The 21,948-nt window shown below is 36.8% G+C and overlaps 1 protein-coding gene across 4 annotated transcripts in view; it reads left to right on the top strand.

The window, feature by feature from the left end:
* The first annotated feature begins 1,587 nt into the window (after nt 1–1,587).
* Foxn2 (forkhead box N2) overlaps nt 1,588–21,948 on the top strand; it is a 49,941-nt gene continuing 29,580 nt past the window's right edge. Inside the window, exon 1 of one of the 4 annotated variants that reach the window (XM_021725827.3) lies at nt 1,588–1,738. The gene's annotated coding sequence lies outside the window, so the exon portion shown is untranslated. Of the gene's footprint in view, nt 1,739–1,894; nt 2,054–2,156; nt 2,293–2,571; nt 2,899–21,948 lie in introns of those variants that run through there. The other 3 variants (XM_013358269.4, XM_078029240.1, XM_040271052.2) reach the window with 3 other exon arrangements.

Genomic DNA, 21,948 nt, shown 5'->3' with positions numbered 1-21,948 from the left:
GCAGAGATAATACAAACCAGGCACGAGGAGCATGTGGCCTTTTAGAAGCTGGGTTCTCTCAATCTTTCCTTCCTTCTTTCCTCAGTTCCCTCTCTTCTATACTCTTCTTCCAGGAACTGGTATCATTTTGTCCATATGAGAGGACAATAGCAATTGCTCTGAAGGGAGAATTGGCAGCAACTCTGGCTCCCTGAAGTGCACTGTGCCTTGTAGCCTCTCCCTGTGAACACAGCTGTGAAGCTCTCCAGGACAGTGTAAGGAAAAATATGCAGAACTAGTAGATGACCTTGGACAAATCATGTAAGTGTATTCATCTATGTAATGAAAGGATCAAATACTCCCATTTATTTTTATATATCCTGATGCCTATAATTCTTCAATATTCATTATCCCTAAGGCTTGACCTGTTTTATTTTCTGCAGGCAGCTTGTTTCATATTCAGCTCACTTGATACTCAAAGCCTGGCACATAGTGAATATCTAGTTAACATCTTGTTCAGGAAGGAAATGAACTCTATTAAACATCTACTTAGGTGTCATATCCTTTTCTTTTAATCTACTCAATATCTTTGTGAGAGAGGTTATCACTACTGTAGCGTTTTAAGTTGTAGGTATAGAAATTCAGAGATTTAATTATCAGAATCATAATGATAGCAGTAAATGGAGTTTTAGTTCTGCTGCTTTTTTTTTTTTTTTTTTTTGTACTGGAGGGTGAACCCAGGGGTCCTTTATCACTGAGCTACCTCACCAGTCTTTTTTTTTAAATTTTGAGGCAGGATCTCACTATATTGCTTAGGGCCTCATTAAATTGCTGAGAGTGGCCTTGAACTTGCCATGCTCCCTCCCGAGCCTCCCCTGTCGTCTCCCTACCCCTATTACAGGCATGCGCAATAACGCCTGGCTTTGGTCTGCTTTTTATTATGTATTTGACCGGCTATTTTTCTAAGCTTTAATTCCTCATCTGTAAAGTGAGAATTCATGAGTTAGTACAGGGTTGGTAGATTTAATAAAAACCAAAATCACCAGAAAGTATGTCCCAAATGGAAAGTTCCTATATTAAAATTTTTTGCTACATTTATCTGAATTTCAATTTTAACTGCATACTCCTGTTTTATCTGGAAGAATGTTAAGTTTGCGTTAAGGTTATGACAATGCATATAAAGTTCTTATCACTGTCTGTAGCACTTAGTGAGCGCTCAGTAAACGCAATTCTTACTAATTTTGGATCCGGTTCCAGAGTCCATTTTTTTCCCCCACCACAAGCTCGCGGAGCTTAGTTTCTACAAAATTTCACTCAAGTGAGGGTAACGCTACTTTAAATTTATAGCAATGCTTTATGGTCCCTAAAGCGCTTTTGAGGCTTGGCCAATGGAGGAAAGCTCTTGGGGAAATGACAGAACCTCGGGCAGTACAGGGCAGTCATCGCTAGCAGAGTACTGGCATCCCGGGTCGACCAGCCCAGGCGGCCACCCTCGCCCCGCCCCGCGCCCGCTCGTCCACTCAGCAGCCGCGCCGCGCCTCCGCTGCGCTCCTATAGGTCCTTTCCGGGACAGGCGAGACCTTTCCATTTTCCCGCCTTCCCAGCCCGGGTTCGGCCCAAATTCCGCACCGGCCCACAGCCTCTCCGCCCTTCCTTGCCTGCGAGCCCCGCCCTTGTGGACGCCGCATTTCATGCCAACACCACCTGCCATTCTGGTCACCCTGCGCTCTGGTCACCCGAGTCGTCCCTTCAGTAGGAGGTGGGAGGGGACGGAGAGGGAAGGGCCGAGCCCTCTCAGTGGGGGTCGCGGGAGGCGGGGACGGAAAAAGGGGCGGAGCCAATTGCCTAGGCGCCGCGTTGCCATGGCAGTGGGGCGGGGGGAGGAGGGGGAGGAAGCGAGCCGGAGGGGGATGTGGTGCTGCCGCGGCCGCCACCGCAGCTGCCGCTGCCTGCTTGTTGCCGCGTCTTCCCGGAGGCGGCTGCTGGAAGCCACAGGGAGCAGCTGCGGTGCTCTGCCATATTGTGTCTTTCCCGGCCCATCCCTCGCTTCCCCGCTGCGGCGGCAGAGCTGACGGTGAGTCCCGGGCGGAGCGGCGCGGCTCCCGGGCGCTGAGGCAGCGCGTGCGGCCGGCGCCGGGCGTGGGTCGCGGAGGCGGCTGTCCCGTGACGCGCCCGGACATTTTCGTCCCGTGAAGAATTGGCGCCGGCGCGGGGGTGTCCCCAGCACGCGGCTTGGGATCGCTTGTGGGCTCCCGGGGGTGACGAACTGAGGGAAGTGTGGCCCCGTGAGGAGTTAGGAGTTTTTCCTGAGAGGTAATGATCGCCCGGAGGGAGTGTCGCGGCGGAAACCGCGACACGAGTGTCGGCTCCCAGCAGACTGGGGGATAGCTCCGAGGACGCCGAGGGCTCGTCCGCGGGGCGATCTGCTGTTGGGGAAGTACCGCAAGCCTTTCGGGAGCCTTTGCAACGCTGTTTCCCGGCTCCAAGTGGAACGAGACGTGCCGGGCGTGGAGTCCTCGCCCGGCCCAGGCGGGACTGGCTGGGCCACGCGAAGTAGTGCCCCGGGAGGCGGCCAGGCGCGAACTTCGGGCTGCGGTGCGTTGGGTGGACGGGCGTGGGTCCCGGATGTCGGGATGTTGGACCCGGGCACCCTCTTGTCCTTCCTCCAGCGGGCGCCCGGGGCGCCTCCGAGGGTAACTGTTGGCGTGTTGGGAGTTAGTGTTTTAGCGCTGCAATATGCACACTTCCTGTTCACCGCCCCCTTTGGGGCCATGGTTGCCTCTGCCCTTTGGTCCACTCTTTCCAGGCAGAGGAAGAGATCTGTGGTGGGAGAGGCCCATCAGCCTTAAGAGTTTGCCCCTGTGCAGTAGCAGCCTGCTTGGAACCCAGAACAGTGGGAGCCGAGGGAAAGCAGTCCAGGTGCGTAGCCCTCGGTGCTCCCCTCTTCTTTAACTCCACCCCCATTTCCCCCTTGCAAAATGCCTCTGTTCCCTTTGCAGCTCCGGGGAGTTAGGGTAGCCAGTTGCGTGGAAAGCCGCATTCTAGGGATCTTCTTGCACTTGATTTCTGCTTTAAAGTCGCATTAACACAGTCCTAGTACTTCGTTTTCCCTTCACGAGGAAAAAAGTCTTAGCGTGCAAAGAAAGAACAGACTTTTTTCCCCTTCTACCTCTACTCTGATGTGCGAGGAGGAGTGAGGTTATTTATTTTCAGGTTAGTTGATGCTGTTTCTCCTCTCTTCCTTCCGATTGTGACAGCCACGTGGCCGGCTGAGTGCTATAGAGTGCCCTAGCGGCGCTAGGGGCTGAGGCTTCTCTGGTAGCCAAGGGGTTTTGAAACTGCTGTAGCTTCACATACAGATTTATCTTGGTGCATTTTGAGTTGGGGAAGAGGAAAAAGAGGAATCGTTCAAGTCTGTATAAGTATCATTCGACTCTTAAGACTTAAATGTTTCTTTTGCAGTCCTGAAAAGGTGTGTGTTGACATTTTTGCCGTCTTACGTTGTTTTGATGATTTATCTTTTAAAATGTTAGCAGTTTTAGGTATCAGAGTAATGGGAAGTAATAGTGCATTATGGAATTTCCCGACTCTGAGAAAAAAAAAATCTGAATTTCAAAACCCTTAATGACTGACTTTGTAATCAGAAATAATCACATTTGGGTGGTTTTTGTGTGTGTGGTTTTAGAAAAATATCAATTTTTCTCGTTTTACATATAAATTATGACCTGAAATGCATAAAATTACAGCGAAAATACTTTTTTTAGGGATAAAATAGATACTAGTTTGATTTGTGTATATGCAGTTTCTTAAACTTTTGAAAAAAATATTAATACGAACCTTAACATAAACAGATTTTATTTCAAGGGAGTGAAATTTGATTTTTAGAATATATAAAAGGGAAAGGTCAAAGAGTTGAAGATAGCTGGGCACAGTGGCGCATGCCTGTAATCCCAGTGACCTGGAAAACTGAGGCAGGTGGATTGCAAGTTCAAAGCTAGCCCCCAGCAATTTAGCCAGGCCCTAAGAACTTAGTGATACCCTGTCTCAAAACAAAAATAAAAAGGACCTGGGGGTGTAGCTCCCAAGGTCCAATTCCCAGTACCTCCTACCCTTCAAAAAAGTCAGAAGTTAACTTTTGGAGATTGGGGAAAATTTTGAATTAAGTACAGTCTTTAGTACTTACTAATGCGTGGGGTTTCATTTTGTGAATGTTTTGATGGATTTGTATTATTTCTGTAACAAGTTTTTATTTGAATCAGTCTTCCTAAAAAATGCTAATTAACAGGAAATATTTAAATCTGTAAAAGAATTGTGTCAAGAGTCATAGCAACACTATTTATTTGAATTTTAATTGCTGCTTAACAATTGTACTCAGTCATGTTAATAGGGGAAAATATTGAAAAGGTACCATAGGTGTCAGTGCAGAAAAGAAAGTACAGTTGAAAAATAAATGTATATACTGACCACTGAGACCAGTGCTTAGTTGAGATAGAAAAGTAAATGAGATGATGAGATCAGTAGGGAGCCCTGAAATCATGCTCTAGGGTAACTAATTTATATCATTAGTTTATGAGATTTGACTATCAAAATGAAACTTAAAAAAAATACCAACCAAAAAGGACTTATTCTTTTGGCACCTTATTGCTTAGTACTTGTTGGTGGTACCCCTCTGCTGGTAGGCTATCCTGGCCCTTGGTTACTGGAAATTGAACCAAGAAGCGCTCTTCCTCTGAGCTACATCCCCATCCTTTTAAAATTTTATTTTGAGACAGTTTCAGGCTTGGCAATTTGCAGTCCTCCTGTCTCAGCTTTCCAAGTTGCTGGGAATAGGTATTACCAAACCCAACTTAATTTCCTTATCTTTTTGGTTGTTGTTATGCTAGTGACTGGGTTTTGTATAAATGCAAAAATGGTACTCCAAAAGTAGTCTTGAGACCCCCTATACTTTCTTGATTACTTAAGGAAGAAAAAAGAGGTCTAGATTTGATCCTTGTTCTTAGGTTAAAAACCATTAGTACACTTGGAAAAAAAGTTTACACTGTGAGAAGATATAGTTAGAAGTAGAACTGTGTGATTCAGTCAGGTGCTGTTATGAGTTAAAAGGAGAGCAAGACCTTAGAAAGTTTGAGTAGATAAGGGAAGGCTTTTTGCTTTCTCAAGTAGAACTTTCATGTTACCCCCATTAATCTTGCAGATTGTATCATTCAAAGGAACACATCCCTTATATCAAGCATGAATGGCTTCTTCTCAAGACCTTTCAAACTTTGTTTCCAGTCTTCTCCCACTAACCTACAGAAACTGTTTATTATTCACTACCTCATTGTGGTATAACAATCTTACTTCTTTATAATTAAACTGATGTAACATTTTTCTGTTGCAAATCCACATGTATATATCCTCTTGACTATTGAAGATCTACTTAATCTTGAGGCCTGGCTGAAATCTTGACTGCCCTCTGAACCTTAGAATCATAGAACTTTTAGACCCACATTCATCTCTCTAACTGAAAATTCTTTCCCTTTTCTGATAGAATATAATTCTTTTGGAATATAGAATTCTATACTGCTTTGTTTTCATTTAATAAATATTTCTGAGGATTTATCATATGCCAGGCCCTGTTATAAGGAACTGAGAATATAATATTAACAAAATAAATTCTCATATACTTTGTTATATTTTAAATTTTATCACCCCAGCTGGATTATAAGGTCTTTGACTTAAAGGAGACTTATTTTCTCAGACATGTTATATGCTTAGTAAGAATGTAATAATTTTCTGTATACAGGGATAATAGAACTTAGGGTGTGAGGACTTAAAAAAAACTGTGTTTACAAGTGAAGGGTAAAAATGAATAACTATGGATGGTCTTGAAAACGTTGCTTTGGAGTTTAAATATGGTTTGGTACCAAAATAATAATAATAATAATCATTATCATCATCATCATCATCATCATCATCTGGAGAATGACATAAACACCCCACCCCTTTTGTGGTATTGGGATTAAACCTAGTGACATTCTACCACTGAGCTACATCCCAACCATTTTTAAGCTTTATTTTGAGTCAAGGCATTGATTAGTTGCCCAGCCTGGCCTGGAACTTGGAATCATCCTCGTCAGTTCCACAAGTTGTGAGTTGCTGGGATGGCAGGCATGTGCCACCATGCCTAGCATAAAATCCTTATTTGAGGAAGGCTTGTTTGACTGCAGTATATGTAGGACTAACTGGAATGGAGGGGAATTGGAAAGAGAACCATTGAAGGGAAAATGAATAATTGCAAGGGAGGTTTAGAAGGTGTTCATTATCAAGAAGATGTTGAGTTTAGTTAGTTGAATATAAGATGAGTGGGAGATATTAAGGTAAACATGATCTGTAGTAAAGATGTAGGGAAATGAAGAAGTGACAGAGTTAACTAATTTTTATGAGTCCATAATTGAAGTGTTCAGAAATAAGAATGCTTTGGGAAACTAGAATTTAAGGGGCATTTATTTGTTTTGGTCTATCTAATTTCATAATGCTATAGACTTGTGTGATACCTAGGTCTATCTATTGTATTCATAACCGTTATTTCCATCATATGAGAATACTGTCTTGCCACCAAATAAAATAATGTATATCATCATTTATTCTCAAGAGAAATAGTTTTACATTTATGGGAAAATTGTAAGACAGTATACAGAGTATACTTCACCCAGTTTTCCCTATTGTTAACTTCTTACATTACTAGGGTACATATGTCACAACTAACTTTTTTCATTTTTGATGACTAACAGTATTAAGTGTTAGTCAGAAATTTTATAGAATGCCCCTTAACTGAGATTTGTATGATATTTTTCCCATCAGGAAACTTGGGTGGTGGATTTTAGGGAGGGAGACCCAAGATCAGTACTTCACTGATACCTTTAATCACGTGATTGTCATCTTTGCCAGGTTTGACCCACCCTCCCCCTTCTGTACTGTATACTTTGGAAACAAATCACTAAGCAATTAAAGGCCCTGACCTAATTTTGTTCGTGTTTTTTTTTTTTTTTTTACTTCCATCAACTTAGTTTTCTTTTCCATAAAAAAAAAATTTAAACTCAAGTATTTATTGTGTATCTACTGTATTTAGGTGCTAAGAGAAGAGTGATAAGTGAGAGACATTATTTCTACTCTCTGTAGTTGGCCACATTCAAACATGAAAAAGTATTTACCTCCTCACCACAGGTCTTGATTTTATTGACGTTTATTTTATTTTTAAAATGTATTTATTTATTCTTATTAGGTATATATAATAGCAAAATGCATTTTGGTTCATTGTACATAATTGCAGCACAACTTTTCATTTCTCTGGTTGTACATGATGCAGTATTGCACTATATGTGCAGTCACACGTGTACCTAGGGTAATGATGTTCATCTCATTCCACCCTCTTTCCTGCCCCCATATTCCACGTCCCCTCCCCTCCCTTCCCCTTCGCCCAACACTGTTCCTCCATTTCCCGTCCCCATTATGGATCAGCATCCACTTATCAGAGAGAACATTTGGCCTTTGGTTTTTTGGCTTGGCATGATATTCTCCAACTCCATACATTTATCTGCAATTGCCTTTTAATGCTGAGTAATATTCCATTGTGTGTAATTCAAAGAAATCTGGAGAGATGACTTTGAGCAGTTTTGAAGCATGGGATAAAGGACCTTAAATCCCTCCAAAAAGCTCAAGGATTGAAAGAGCTTAGAATATTAAAGAAGCTTGGGGTGGTATGAAACAAACTGGATTCTGTATTTTTATGTCTGTATTTTTGGGAATTTATAGGCCAACATATCAAAGATTTTAGGTTTTATTAGACTGATGATTTTTCTGGAGTCATAGTGATGTTTCTTTTCTAAAAAGCAGGTAAATATGTATTTGGTTCCATCATACAGTCCAAGGAGAATTTTAGGGATAGAAAACTTGACCATATAATGTATGCATTATAACATGGTAACCATGAGCACAACTGTGCATGAAAACAATTATATCCTAAAACAGATAAGCTGTTTAGAGGTGACTATCAAATGCTCCTTTTCTATTTTTTCTTATGATTTATCATATGCTATTATTGCTAGTGGACTAATGGCACTAGATAATAAAGTTTTAATAAAACCTTATAAATAAAAAAGTTGTTTTCCTTTGAATTGAGAAGATCACTATTATTCAATTCTGAGAACATCTGTAAGCCAGTTTGCAAATTGCACCAGCAGCTGTGTTTTGACTTGTGACCTTCCCCCCCTTTCCCCATATTTTGCATTTTTGTGTTATCTTTAAAATATTCTTACATTTTATATAATAGAGTTCTTCTATTTCTTGAAAAAGTGGAGTGGCATGGGGAGAGGGGAAGTCAAAGGAGAGGAATGGGGAGTGTAGATAGAATCAAAGCTCAATATATGCCTAAATGGAAGTGCCATAGTGAAACTCGTTAATTTGTATAATTAATATTACTGAATAATTATAATAAAAATAAATAAAGGAGCAGGGTGTGGTGACGCAATCCTATAATCCCACTGGCTCAGGAAGCTGAGGCAGAAGATCCTTTGTTCAAAGCAAGCCTCAGCAATTTAGCTAAGCCTTAAGCAACTCAGCAAGACCCTGTCTCTAAATAAAATATGAAAAAGGTTGGGGATGTGACTCAGTGATTAAGTGTCCCTGGGTTCAATCCCGGTACAAAAAAAAAGGAAAATTTATTGTGGCAATGTTGATTTCAAGTAGTAATTGGCAGAAGCTTCTAAGTATCTGTTCCAAACCCATAGAATGTCATATAAATGGGTTTACTCTAGATTTCTTTCAGTACTACTTTATCTTTTATTTTTTTTGCCTTGAGGTTTGAACCAAGGGGCACTGAACTACATCCCCAAACCTTTTTTTTTTTTTTTTTTAAGAGAGAGGGGGAGAGAGAATTTTAATATTTTTTAGTTTTTGGCGGACACAACATCTTTGTTGGTATGTGGTGCTGAGGATCGAACCCGGGCTGCACACATGCCAGGCGAGCGCGCTACCACTTGAGCCACATCCCCAGCCCCCCAAACCATTTTTTTTTAACCTTTTTATTTTTAATTTTGAAACAAGGTTTTACTCAATTGCTGAGGCTGGCTTCTAACTTGCAATCCTTTGGCCTTACTTTACCAAGTCTCTGAGATTATAGTCCTGTGCTCCTGTCCCCAAGTCTTCAACACTAATTCAAAATAACTTTATTTTCTTAATTAGATATATGTATAAGTTAGATTAATCCTATTTTAAATCTACTTAATTCTGTGTTAAATTAATCATGCTTTTGTTTCAAAAGTGCATAAAAATCAGTACATAAATTAGTCAATATGGAGCCCTTAGTTTTACTCTTGTTTTCAGGGACTATTAGTGAGATTTTATTATCTGCCTTTATTAAAATTATTATTATTTTTTCTTTTTAAAAATAATTTCTGGAGGGGCTGGAGTTGTAATTCAATGGTAGAGCACTTGCCTAGCCATGTCTGAGGCACTGGGTTTGATTCTCAGCATTGCATATAAATAAAAAAATAAAATAAAGGTCTATCAATGACCAGAACTATATTTTAAAAAATTATTACTTTTGAGATTGAACCCAGGGATTGGATTGAACCAGAAAATGGAGGGGGTTATTGAGACAAATGTGAATGGACTTGAATGTGGTGTGAGGTGATAAAAGGACTTGAAACATTTCAAACAGTAGGGTCCACCTCAGAAAGGGTTAATGGGAAGGCACTGGCAGACAGAATAGGGGATAGTTCTAAGTAAGGGTGAGGATCAGGGAAGCAGCAGGCGAGTCTGGATGGAAGCATATATGAGGGGAGAAGGAAAGCGTAGCCCCCCTACCTTTTGAGGATGTCCCTTCCCATAAAGGGAATAGGCCACTGTGGAATGACCAAAAATGAGAAGGTAAAGTGAAATTTTTCTTAAAATGGCGGCTGTCACTTAAGATGGCTGTCCAGATGCTAAGCAAGGACCTTACATTAAGACAACCTAAAAGGAAGTAGAAATTATAAATTCTTTAAATTTGTAACCAAAAAATGCTGTTCATTTGTCAGGTACTGCAGGTTTCAGAGGTTTAAGTATTTAATGGAACAGATTTTTAGTAGGCTGCTAGTATGGTGAGGTCCAAATGGTGAGAAACAACTGTCTGTAGGTTAAACGCTGTCATAGTTTGAGTTGAATCATCCTGTGCTTTAAGCACAGGACTGACTTTGGTCTTCAGAGCTTCTTGGTACAGTTGCTCAAGTGTTGGTTTCAACTTTTTCACAGTTCTATAGAATGTTAACAGATGGTATGGTTCTTTCACTTCAGTGTAGTAAAAGCCTATTAGATTCAGCAAAACTGATTTTACCTAAAGAAGGTAATGAGGAAAGGAGTATTTAATGACTGGCTCCAGAGTACAGGGAGAAAATAAATTTGAGTAAGTTTGCTTTGTAGTGTTTAAGAATTGACTGACTATTGGGGCTGGGGATGGGGCTTAGTGTAGAGTACTTGCCTAGCATGTGTGAGTCATGGATTCCATCCTCAGCACCACATAACAAGACAAATAAATAAAATAGAGGTATTATGTCCATCTATGACTAAAAAAAATAATAATTTTTTCAGTGCTATATTTTGTTTACTAATAAGAATTCTTAGACAGTATAGTAAAAATAAAATTTCAACAATTAAAATTACTGAGAAACAATAACAGAACTCTAAGTAAGAACCGTAATATAAGTAACATAGATGCTTAATTAAAATTGAAAATGTAGCATGAAGAGATTCAATAATTTAAAAACCATCTTGTAAAAAATTGAACATATAAATGGAACTGAGTTAGTTGCAATTATTCTTTATTTGCTGTGGATCCTTATAATTTATTAAAGTGTACTCCTTTATGATGAGAATTGCTGATTTGAGGGCCATTTATGATGAGAATTGCTGATTTGAGGGCCATTAAATAAGCATTATATTAATGAGCACTTATTTATTTATTAATTTTTATTTTAATTTTTTTTTATGGTTCTGGGGATTGAACCCAGGGCCTTATGCAAGCACTCTACCAACTGAGCTATATCCCCAGCCCCGAACACATATTTTAAAAGTACTATTTTGAGCTGAGGATGTAGCTCAGAGGATAGAGCATGAGCAAGACCCTGGGTTTGAAAATAGTAAGTAACTAAAAGTACTAGAGACACTATGCTGAAATTCATGATCTAAGTAATATCTAGAAAGTAGATAGGAAATTATTATATTTAGTATTTTAACTTGATAAGAATTCTGAAATAGGATAGTAGGTTCTACATAGTTGTATATGAATTAATGTAACTATATGTATGTACTTATATTCCTGTTTATATTATACCATTACACTTTTTGCTGTCTTTTTGTTAAAATAAATATTTAAACAAATTTCAGAGGTACTGTAGTTATTCTCTTTATTTTTTATAAATTCTTTTGTGTGTGAGAATGTTGGCATCAGGCACAGCTCTTTATAAAGGAATTTATATCTTTCAGGGTCATTAATAATAAAATATTAAAAGTTCTCAGTTGTTTTATATTATTTAAACTAAAAAATATTTGAAGAAGGATTCCAACACATCGCGTGATTATAGCAAAATATAGCCAAAGGAAACAAATAGAATAAGGAAGTGAAAGTTGTGTCCTAAAAAAAATATTTATGATGAAATAGCGATTGCAGCACTCTTCTGAGAAGTCCTAATTACGTTTGGCTGCCTTGCCAGTGGATGCTATTGGTCATGAGGGAGACCAATCCTTAATAGAAAATTCTTGTATAATTTCACAACTTCAAAACACCAATGTATTATTACTGATTTTATACCCTAATTTTTGTATTAAAGAATATAACAGGTATGAATTTACTTTATATGGAGAAAAGTCGTAATTTTAAAGTTGATAACAATGGTAACTTGGCATAATTACCATGTCTGCAACTAGTATTCATTGTGTTTACTTTGTATCTCTGTTCTAAGTGCTTTTTTAGGGTTCTCATTTATTTTCTATTAAAATCTTATGAAAGTAGGTATAGTATCATTGTAATTCTAATTTGGTGACTGACAGAACTAGGGTTTGAACACAGGCAGTATCTCTTCACAACTCCTTCTCTTGAACTTCACCATCTCCAGAAGTGATTAACATAAACGCTAGTGATTTAAATTTTACCTTTGTAATATTTTTATTATTGAAATTGTTTATCCTTCTTCATTTTAACTTCAAGTTCACAACTTCCTTAAAGTTCTGTTTCATATATCCTAGTATTATGCATATTAATTCCTTTCTCAAGGAAGAAGCCTTTCATTTTATAGGTGGGCATTATTTACTATAGAATCTAACAACTCTCATAATAGAGACGTGAGTGTAGGACAAGCAAAAAGGTTTCTGCTTGAAACTCCTTGGAAAAGAATCAGGACAGAATGTCCTGAAATGCATAATTCTCAGACTTTTCTTTCTTTTTTATTTACATTGATAGATGTAGAGATACTAACATCATAGTCCAATGTAGGTAATACGTCAGCTTTGAAATGTATTTAAAATTCTCTATAAATTTAGGTACTTGTGACATTATAGTTTTTCATGACATAGTTCTTATCAGGCAGTTATTATTTTGTATCCCAAGCTATCAAGCCACAGTACACAAAAAGATACTCAGAAGTAGTTGGAAAAATATCACAAAGTTTGTATATTAAGTTCATAAATCTTAAGATGAGCTCTTCCGCCTTTGTAGATCTTAATCTGATCTTAAGTGTTTTATAAAATTCTAATGAAATTTATTTGGATTTCCAGTCTGTAGCAGATAATCTATAAGTTTATATCTATGATTTAGAAATTGAAAAGGTGCTAAAAACTGAAAGTTTTCTTAACCTTTTTAATGGCACATCATGAGCTAAGCTAATAAGGCTATTGAGGATCTTTATTTGTACCTTCCTTAGAGTAAGTATACATTTCCCCCCCAAATTAACATTTTATTATGAAATATTGCTTCAGATCTCACTTGGTTATAACATTTCATAAATACATTGTATTACTTTCTTGAAATCCAAAATATTCTGAATTTTAAAATATATCTGAGTCTGGGGATTTTAGAGAAAGGATTGTAGACCTATATATTCATTCATGTACAATGACCACAGTACAAATGAAGTCTAAGATTCAGAACTAAGCATTTTAATCCAGTAAAGAACACAGCAGGGGCTGGGGATATGGCTCAAGTAGTAGCACGCTCGCCTAGCATGAGTGAGGTACTGGGTTTGATCCTCAGCAGCATATAAAAATAAAATAAAGATATTGTGTCCACCTAAAGCTAAAAAAATAATTTTTTTTTTTTTTAAAAAAGAATACAGCATTGTGAGACCTTTAAATGTGAATCGGTTTCTCAGTCTTGTATAAGGCATGAATCCCTTAAAAAAAAAAATCTCATTTTGAATATCATCATCTTTAGTTCTGAAAAAGTTTTCTTTAAAAAGTCACTTATTTTGTTTTTTGTAAATGGTGAAGTACATTTTTCATTTTGTTATTGGAATGAAATCACAAAATGAAAATTTATAACACTTATAAACCCCCAGAATGTATCTATGGAACAGACTGATTTGAGAAACACTGATACAGTGGCAAATAGTCCCACATAATAGAGCAGTCTCTATAAGCATTATGCTTTAGGCAGACTTTGATTAAAGTCACAATCTTGAATAATAATTAACAGGTTAAAATATTTTTTATATTCAAATAATATTTTTAAAAGAGACAGAGGTCTGTCTTACTTTCTTAAAAATGTGTATGGTTACCTTGACCTCCACAACTATAGCCTATACATATTTCTAGTTGGGAAGTACCATCATAACAAGCATTATTGGTGGATGAGAGTGATGTCAAATTTATCCAAGGTGCTAAGGCAGAAAATCCTTAAAAACTGGTGAGTTTAAAAAAGAGAATAATGTACTCTCCTGCATTGCCATGAGAAACTAACGTAAACATCTGTGTATGTGTGTGTATGTATGTATATGTTGTTAAAAGACCTTTGTTTTATTTATTTATATGCAGTGCTGAGAATAGAACCCAGTGCTTCACACATGCCAGGCAAGTGTGCTACCACTGAGCCACAGCCACAGCCCTGTAAACATCTGTTTTCAGCAGCATGATGAATAAGTACCTGGACCAGCTTTCTGATGAAAACTTCCTAAAATACTGGATAAATAATTTAGATGCGTCAATGCTGTAGCAAAAAGTAAAGAATACTTAGGCTGAAACTAAACCCAGTGAGGTAAGCTGAGTTCTAAAACTAGTTTTTGTATTGAGGGTGTTTGTCAAATCAGGTGAGCTTCTATTTTGTTGGCCTTATGGGGCTCAAGGATTAAGAAGCAAAGCCCAGATTCAGTCAAGGTAGAGCATTCTGCAGGAATAGTCTTCTTTATTAATTTGGAGCCCTATAGGGCAGAGCATTCCAAGTGCTTTGTGCTCTCTACAGATTCTTTTCCTTCATGTCAGTAGAAAATTGAGAATATTGCTGCAAATGGGAAAAATAAAATCTCACTGAAAATTTGCTACCACGAATCAGCCTTTAAACTGATTTATAGCATGTGTACACACTAAAATCCCAAGCTAAGAATTTAAAATGAACCTGAGCTGGGCATGATGCTGCATACCTGTAATCCCAGTGACTAAGGAGGCTGAGGCAGGAGATTCCAGGCTAGCTTCAGCAATTTAGTGAGGCCTAAGCAATTTAGCTAGATCCTGTCTCAAAGTGAAAAATAAAAAGGGCTGGAGATGTAGCTTAGTTAAGTGCCCCTGGATTCCATCATACCTAAAATAAAATAATCCTGCTCTATTACTACTACCATGGGAATAATGAAACTTAATGTAATCATTATTATCCAACAATTCCCATTGTTGAAAGTTATAATGGAAATAAGTAACTTTTAATAAAAATTACCAAACAATCAAAGAAATAGGGCAGTATAAGAGAATAAGTAGTCAGACCTGCAAAGAGTTCATATTTCAAATTATCAGATAGAAATAAGTACACTTTATATGTTCAATAAATGGCTTAAATGAGAAAAAGAACAAACATTTGGAAAAAGAATCAAACTCTAGAAATGAAAATTGTCATTGAAATTAAAATTTAGTGGAGAGGTATAAAACAAATAGGCTCTACTGAAGAAAAATTGGTTTATGAAAGGCACATCTGAATAAATCCATAATGCAACATACACAAGAAAATGGAAAATAAAAGATTAAGAGTGGGGAAAAATCTGAGAAAACCGATTACCTTCAAAGGAATATCTAGTTTCAATAACAATAATTGAAGTAGAAGACCATGAAATGACATACTAAGCTAAAATAACAACCTATAATTCAATAGCTAGCAGACATCTCTTTCAAGAACAAGGAGAAAATAAATATATGCTCAGACAAATAAAATAAGTGTGTTTGTGTGTGTATGTGTAAGTGTAGGTGTAGGTGTGTGCTGGTGGGATTTAAACCCAAGGCCTCTCAAATGGATTCTGCTACTGAACTATACTAGTTCCAGGCTAGTTTTTAAGTAGGAGGATAATGATCATAGTCATAAAGTCTGAAATTTTAAGAAGGAATGAAGATCAAAGAGAATGGCAAATATAGGGGTAAATTAATAAAAATTGACTGGAAGAAATAATGATAGTATCCTATGATGAAAACCATTGTAATATCAATTCAGTTAAGTTAGAAATCAGTAACAAAACATTTTAGAAGAAAAATAACATAAATTAAGAAAATTTCTTCTAAATAAATTAAGATTGAAAGAAGAAATGTTTGTTTAGGGGTGCTAAGATATTATTATAATTTTCTTTTTAGGAAAAAAAAAAGGTAGAATGAAACATCAGTTAATATGATAGAAACCGGGAGGAGCTGCGCATCTTGGTACATGCCTATAATCCCAGAGTCTTGGGAGGCTGAGGCAGGAGGATCACATATTTGCAGGTTCAAGGCCAGCCTCAGCAAACTAAAAAGACCCTAAAGGAAGTTAATGAGCTCCTCTCAAAGTAAAAAATAAAAATTGCTAGGGATATAACTCAAGGATAAAATGCCCTCCTGGGTTCAATTCCCAGTACCAAAAAAAAAAAAAAAAAAAAAGGAAAAAAGAAACCAGGAAGTAATAATTGGAACTAGTGTTCAGAAAGATCTTTTTATTGTCCCGAAGCAAAATAAACATGATTTAGTGTTTTTTTATAAACACTTTAAGGTAACTATTCAACAATAATAAGTATATAATAATAAGTATATAATATATAATAATAAGTATATAATATAAGTATATAATATATAATAATAAAGTATATAATAATAAGTATATAATAATAAGTATATAACTTCCATGCTAGTAGGCGGTAAGGAATGAAACAAGAAAGAAATCCCCCCCACCCCCAAAAAAGTCAAGAAATGAAAACAGAAAAATTGATGTGGTAAGAGCATGATCCTAAGTAAGATGGTAGAAGTAAATCCAAATATTTGCATGCCTTATTTTAAAAAATGTTCAGTTATGTGTGGACTAAAACAGAGCCTGCAAGGAAACAAGGTAAAAAATTTTGAAACTAAAATGATGGAAAAAGATGCACCAGGCAAATTTAATAGAAAGAAAGCTAGTCTATCATTTTAAATAGACTTTTAGACAAATAGAATCATTAGATACAAAAAGAATTGATACATAATGGTAAATGACAAAATTACAACTACCTTATATTTGACAAAGGTGCTAAAAGCATGCAATGGAGAAAGGATAGCATCTTCAACAAATGGTGCTGGGAAAACTGGAAATTCATATGCAACAAAATGAAACTAAATCCCTTTCTCTCACCATGCACAAAAGTTAACTCAAAGTGGATCAAGGAGCTTGATATCAAACCAGAAACTTTGCGTCAGATAGAAGAAAAAGTTGGCTCAAATCTACATCTCGTGGGGTCGGGCTCCAAATTCCTTAATAGGACATCCATAGCACAATAGTTAAAAACAAGAATCAACAAATGGGACATACTGAAACTAAAAAGTTTTTTCTCAGCAAGAGAAACAATAAGAGAGGTAAATAGGAAGCCTACATCCTGGGAACAAATTTTTACTCCCCACACTTCAGATAGAGCCCTAATATCCAGATTATACAAAGAACTCAAAAAATTGAACAATAAGATAACAAATAACCCAATCAACAAGTGGGCCAAGGACCTGAACAGACACTTCTCAGAGTTGGATATACAATTAATCAACAAATACATGAAAAAAATGCTCACCATCTCTAGCAGTAAGAGAAATAATGCAAATTAAAACCACTCGAAGATACCATCTCACTCCAGTAAGAATGGCAGCCGTTATGAAGTCAAACAATAACAAGTGCTATCGAGGATGTGGGGAAAAGGGTACACTTATACATTGCTGGTGGGACTGCAAATTGGTGCAGCCAATCTGGAAGGCAGTATGGAGATTCCTTGGAAAGCTGGGAATGGAACCACCATTCGACCGGACTATTCCCCAAAGACCTAAAAAGAGCATACTATAGAGATACAGCTACATTGATGTTCATAGCAGCACAATTCACAATAGCTAGACTGTGGAACCAACCTAGATGCACTTCAATAGATGAATGGAAAAAAAAATGTGGCATTTATACACAATGGAATATTACTCAGCACTAAAAAATAACAAAATCATGGCATTTGCAGGGAAATGGATGGCATTAGAGTAGATTATGCTTAATGTGGCATTTATACACAATGGAATATTACTCAGCACTAAAAAATAACAAAATCATGGCATTTGCAAGGAAATGGATGGCATTAGAGTAGATTATGCTAAGTGAAACTAGCCAATCCCTTAAAAAACAAATGCAGAATGTCTTCTTTGATATAAGGAGGGCAACTCAGAGCAGGGAGGAAGAGCATGAGAAGAAGATTACCATTAAACAGGGATGAGAGATGGGAGGGAAAGGGAGAGAGAAGGGGAATTGCATGGAAATGGAAGGAGACCTGCACTGGTATACAAAATTACATACATATAAGAGGATGTGAGGGGAAAGCGGAAAAAAAAAAATGAGAGAGAAATGAATTACAGTAGATGGGGTTGAGAGAGAAGAAGGGAGGGGAGGGGAGGGGGGATAGTAGGGGATAGGAAAGGCAGCAAAATACATCAGACAGTAGTATGGCAGTATGTATAAACGTGAATGTGTAAACAATGTGATTCTGCAATCTGTACACATGGTAAAAATGGAAGTTCATAGCCCACTTGAATCAAATGTATGAAATATGATATGTCAAGAGCATTGTAATGTTTTGAACAATAATAAAAAAATTTAAAAAAAATGGTAAATGACTCATTTTGCCAGGAAAATATAGGTTTGAATTTTTATGCAAATAATGATCATAATCATGAAATTAAAAAAGCAAAAATAAACAGATCTACAAGAGAAAATTGACAAATATCCCCAGTATGGTGAGATTGTAATATATCTTACTCAATATTTGATAAAGAAGGCAGACCCCACAAAACAAAAACAAAAACAAATCAGTAGGGATGTAGAAAATTTAAACAGTGCTTGATTTAAAAACTGCTTGTTGAAATTTAACAATCTTGATCCAATGAACATATATTTCATCTAGTCACCACAGAAACATCAACTGAATCATGAAGGGCAACCAAGTACTGATTTCAGAGATATATTATCTTGCAAACCATTGTAATACCAATTTAGTTGTTAAGAAATCAGTAACAAAAATCTTTTGAAGAAAAATAACATAAATTAAGACAATTTATTCTAAATAAGTTAGGATTGAAAGAAGAAATGTTTGTTTAGGGGAAAATGTCAAAGTCATCCCTCAAGCTCGCTTATGGCAAACAAAACTGAGAAATGGACTAGATAAAGGCTTTGCCTTCTTGCCATCGAGCATGTGCATGGATATTGAGGACCAGTGGTAGATTGGTTCTCAACAGGAAGGGTAAGATTTTTAATAACTAGTGTTGGAATATTTTCAAAGAATTGAATAAATGTGCATTTTTGGTGAATCGAAGACTAAAGATGAAAGGCAAAAATTATGAAACAAACAGTGGACCATAAAGGAAAAGTTAATAAATTCTGCCATATGGAAGTTAAGAAATAGTCAAAAACTGCATGTGGTGGTGGATGTCTATAATCTAATCAACCTTGGAGGCTGAGGCAGGAGGATACCAAATTCAAAGCCAGCTTCAGCAACTAAGTAAGGCCCTAAGCAACTTAAACCCTGTTTCAAGATTTTTAAAAGTAATAATAAAAAGGGTTGGGGATGTGGCTCCATGGTAAAGAACCCCTGGGTTCAATCTCCAGTACTAAAAAGAAAGATTTTAGTAAAAGGCAATCAGTAAAGACAGGCCATCTACTAGGGAAAGATATTTACATGACATAAAAATTAATATCCAGGGGCTGGGGATGTGGCTCAAGCGGTAGTGTGCTCGCCTGGCATGCATGCGGCCCGGGTTCGATCCTCAGCACTACATACAAACAAAGATGTTGTATCCGCCGAAAACTAAAAAACAAATATTAAAAATTCTCTCTCTCTTTAAAAAAAATTAATATCCAAATATTGCAAGTAATTTTTCAAAAAGACAGTCCTATAGAAAAATGGGAATCAGGTCTGTACTGGTGGCACGTGCCTATAATGCTAGTGGCTTGGGAGGCTGAGACAGGAAGATCACAAGTTCAAAGCCAGCCTCATTAACTTAGTGAGGCACTAAGCAACACATTGAGACCCTGTCTCTAAATAAAATACAAAAAAGGGCTGGGGATGTGGTGGCTGAGTGGTTTAGTGCCCCTAAGTTCAATCCCTGGTACCAAAAAAAAAGAAAGAAAGAAAGGAAGGAAAGAAAATGGGTATCAGTAAATACTTCTTATAAGAACTCTATCCCAAAATAAAAAAGGACTGGGGATGCAATTCAATGGTAAAATATTCCTGAGTTCAATCCCCAGTACCCCCCACCCCAAAAATATTGAAGGGGTTTGGGAATGTAGCATGTGTGAAAAAGAAACTTTTCTTTATTTAGTCTTCAATACAATGAGGTAAAGATATGGGAAAATAAGATAGGTTAATAAATGTGTGTGGTTAAATCAAAGATTTATGGTTAGTAGGTTCCTTTGCTCTATTGGGTCAAAAGGCTGTCAATGTAATTCACCTTATTCTCTGTATTGCAGCATGAATGTTTTAGATAATAAAATTCTGTGACTTAATTTCCTTTTTCATTTAATCTCTGCAAAGTATTCCTCTTTGATCAGTGTTAATATCAACCAATGAGTGAGTGTACCAGGGTTATTAAATTCTTCAGTTCTGAATCTCTTTGTGAGAACAAAGTCTGTTCCTTCCTTAACTGTAGAAGATTGAAGGTCTTGACACAAATTTGCTTTCCTCAGTTATCTAAAACATTCATGTACTTTTTTGGTAGCTATGACTTGGTTTTAGAAATTGGTTTCTTAGTAGTTGTATTAATTACTTGAATTAAGCTAATTATACTCTAAAAATTTTGAAGAAAAAGGAAGTATTACATCACTAGCTCAGGTTTCTTTTTTGTTCTTTACACATTTTGTTTTATGAAGGAAACTGATCGTGCATATTATTAACACTCTGCTAGTGGAAAATTTCGGTTCATTTTAAGACATGGTTTCGCATAAAACTAGAATTTTCCAAATAACTAAAACTAAGTTTTCTTGATTTTTATTGTGAACATATTGTTTTGTAGCAATATTACATATTATCCTAAAAATACTGAAATTGTGCCTAACTGATGGATCAGCTTGCCTAAAACACTGCAACTTTGTAACAGAATGTTAAGGAAAAAATACATTGGTAAGAATACTAAATATTTTAATACTACAGTCATTTTGGGATTAAAAAAAAAAAAAAAGGTGTGAAAGGATGGTTGAAGCTACAGCATTTAAGAGGCCAGGGTAAAATGCATAAAGATTTGGAGAAAAGCTCACTAAGCATTTCCAAGAAAGACCATGTGGCCAAGCTGTGCCAAGAGAAAGAACATGGGTTGAATGAGAATTGTGTACAGCACTGTATTTTCAGCAGCTTGATGCTTTCCATGGTGTTAACCTATTTGGGGTTCAGCTGTTTTTATTTGGTAGTGCAAACAAGAGGCTGAGGAAAAAAAATAATAAACCAATGTTATTTTTGCATTATACTAAAATTATTGCCTTATTCACTGATGAACTAATTCATGTTAGAAAAAGGTTTTCTAATGAATAGATATAAACACACTAAAAAAAAACTAGAAAATAAAACAACAAAGAAAAGAGTTACCCAGTTAGTAACATAAGAAACCATTAGGTGTTTTTTTTAACAGTTTATATAAGTTTGAAAACTTGTCTTTTTTTTTTTTTTTTGTACCAGGGATTGAACTCTTAACCACTAAGCCACATCCCCAGCCCTTTTTTGTATTTTATTTTGAGACAGGGTCTCGCTGAGTTGCTTAGGGCCTGGCTAAATTCCTGAGGCTGGCTTTGAACTCCTGATTCTTTTGCCTCAGCCTCCAGAGCCACTGGGATTACAGGCGTGTGTCACCACACCCAGCTAGACAGTCATTTTTAATGGCTACTAAATATTAGATTGAATATATGTGTGCTTACCATTTCTCATTGTAGTTATTAATAGTTTTTCATCATCTTTAAAAATTCTGTGGACAATGAGGTTGGGTAAGGAAGGAAGGACAATGTGTGGGGAGAGGGAAAGGGGAATATTTTTTCCCTATGTAGGATTATGTTATCAAAGTGACTGGAAAAGTTACTAGTCAAAGAATGTAAAATTTTTAATGATTCTTATTGTCAGTTAACTTTTCCAAAATGGTCATAGATCTGTGCCCCAACTTGTACATTTTGTATATTTTTAATTATTTGCAAAAATAAAGTTATTTATATTACTGATATCTGATCTTAGTACATTCCAGACTGTGTTTAGTTCACTATATATAATATCACATTTC

Source organism: Ictidomys tridecemlineatus, chromosome 12 (assembly GCF_052094955.1).
Source record: "Ictidomys tridecemlineatus isolate mIctTri1 chromosome 12, mIctTri1.hap1, whole genome shotgun sequence".
Lineage (NCBI taxonomy): Eukaryota > Metazoa > Chordata > Mammalia > Rodentia > Sciuridae > Ictidomys > Ictidomys tridecemlineatus.
The sequence above is the reverse complement of the archived record's forward strand: the minus strand, read 5'-3'. Positions and strand labels throughout refer to the sequence as shown.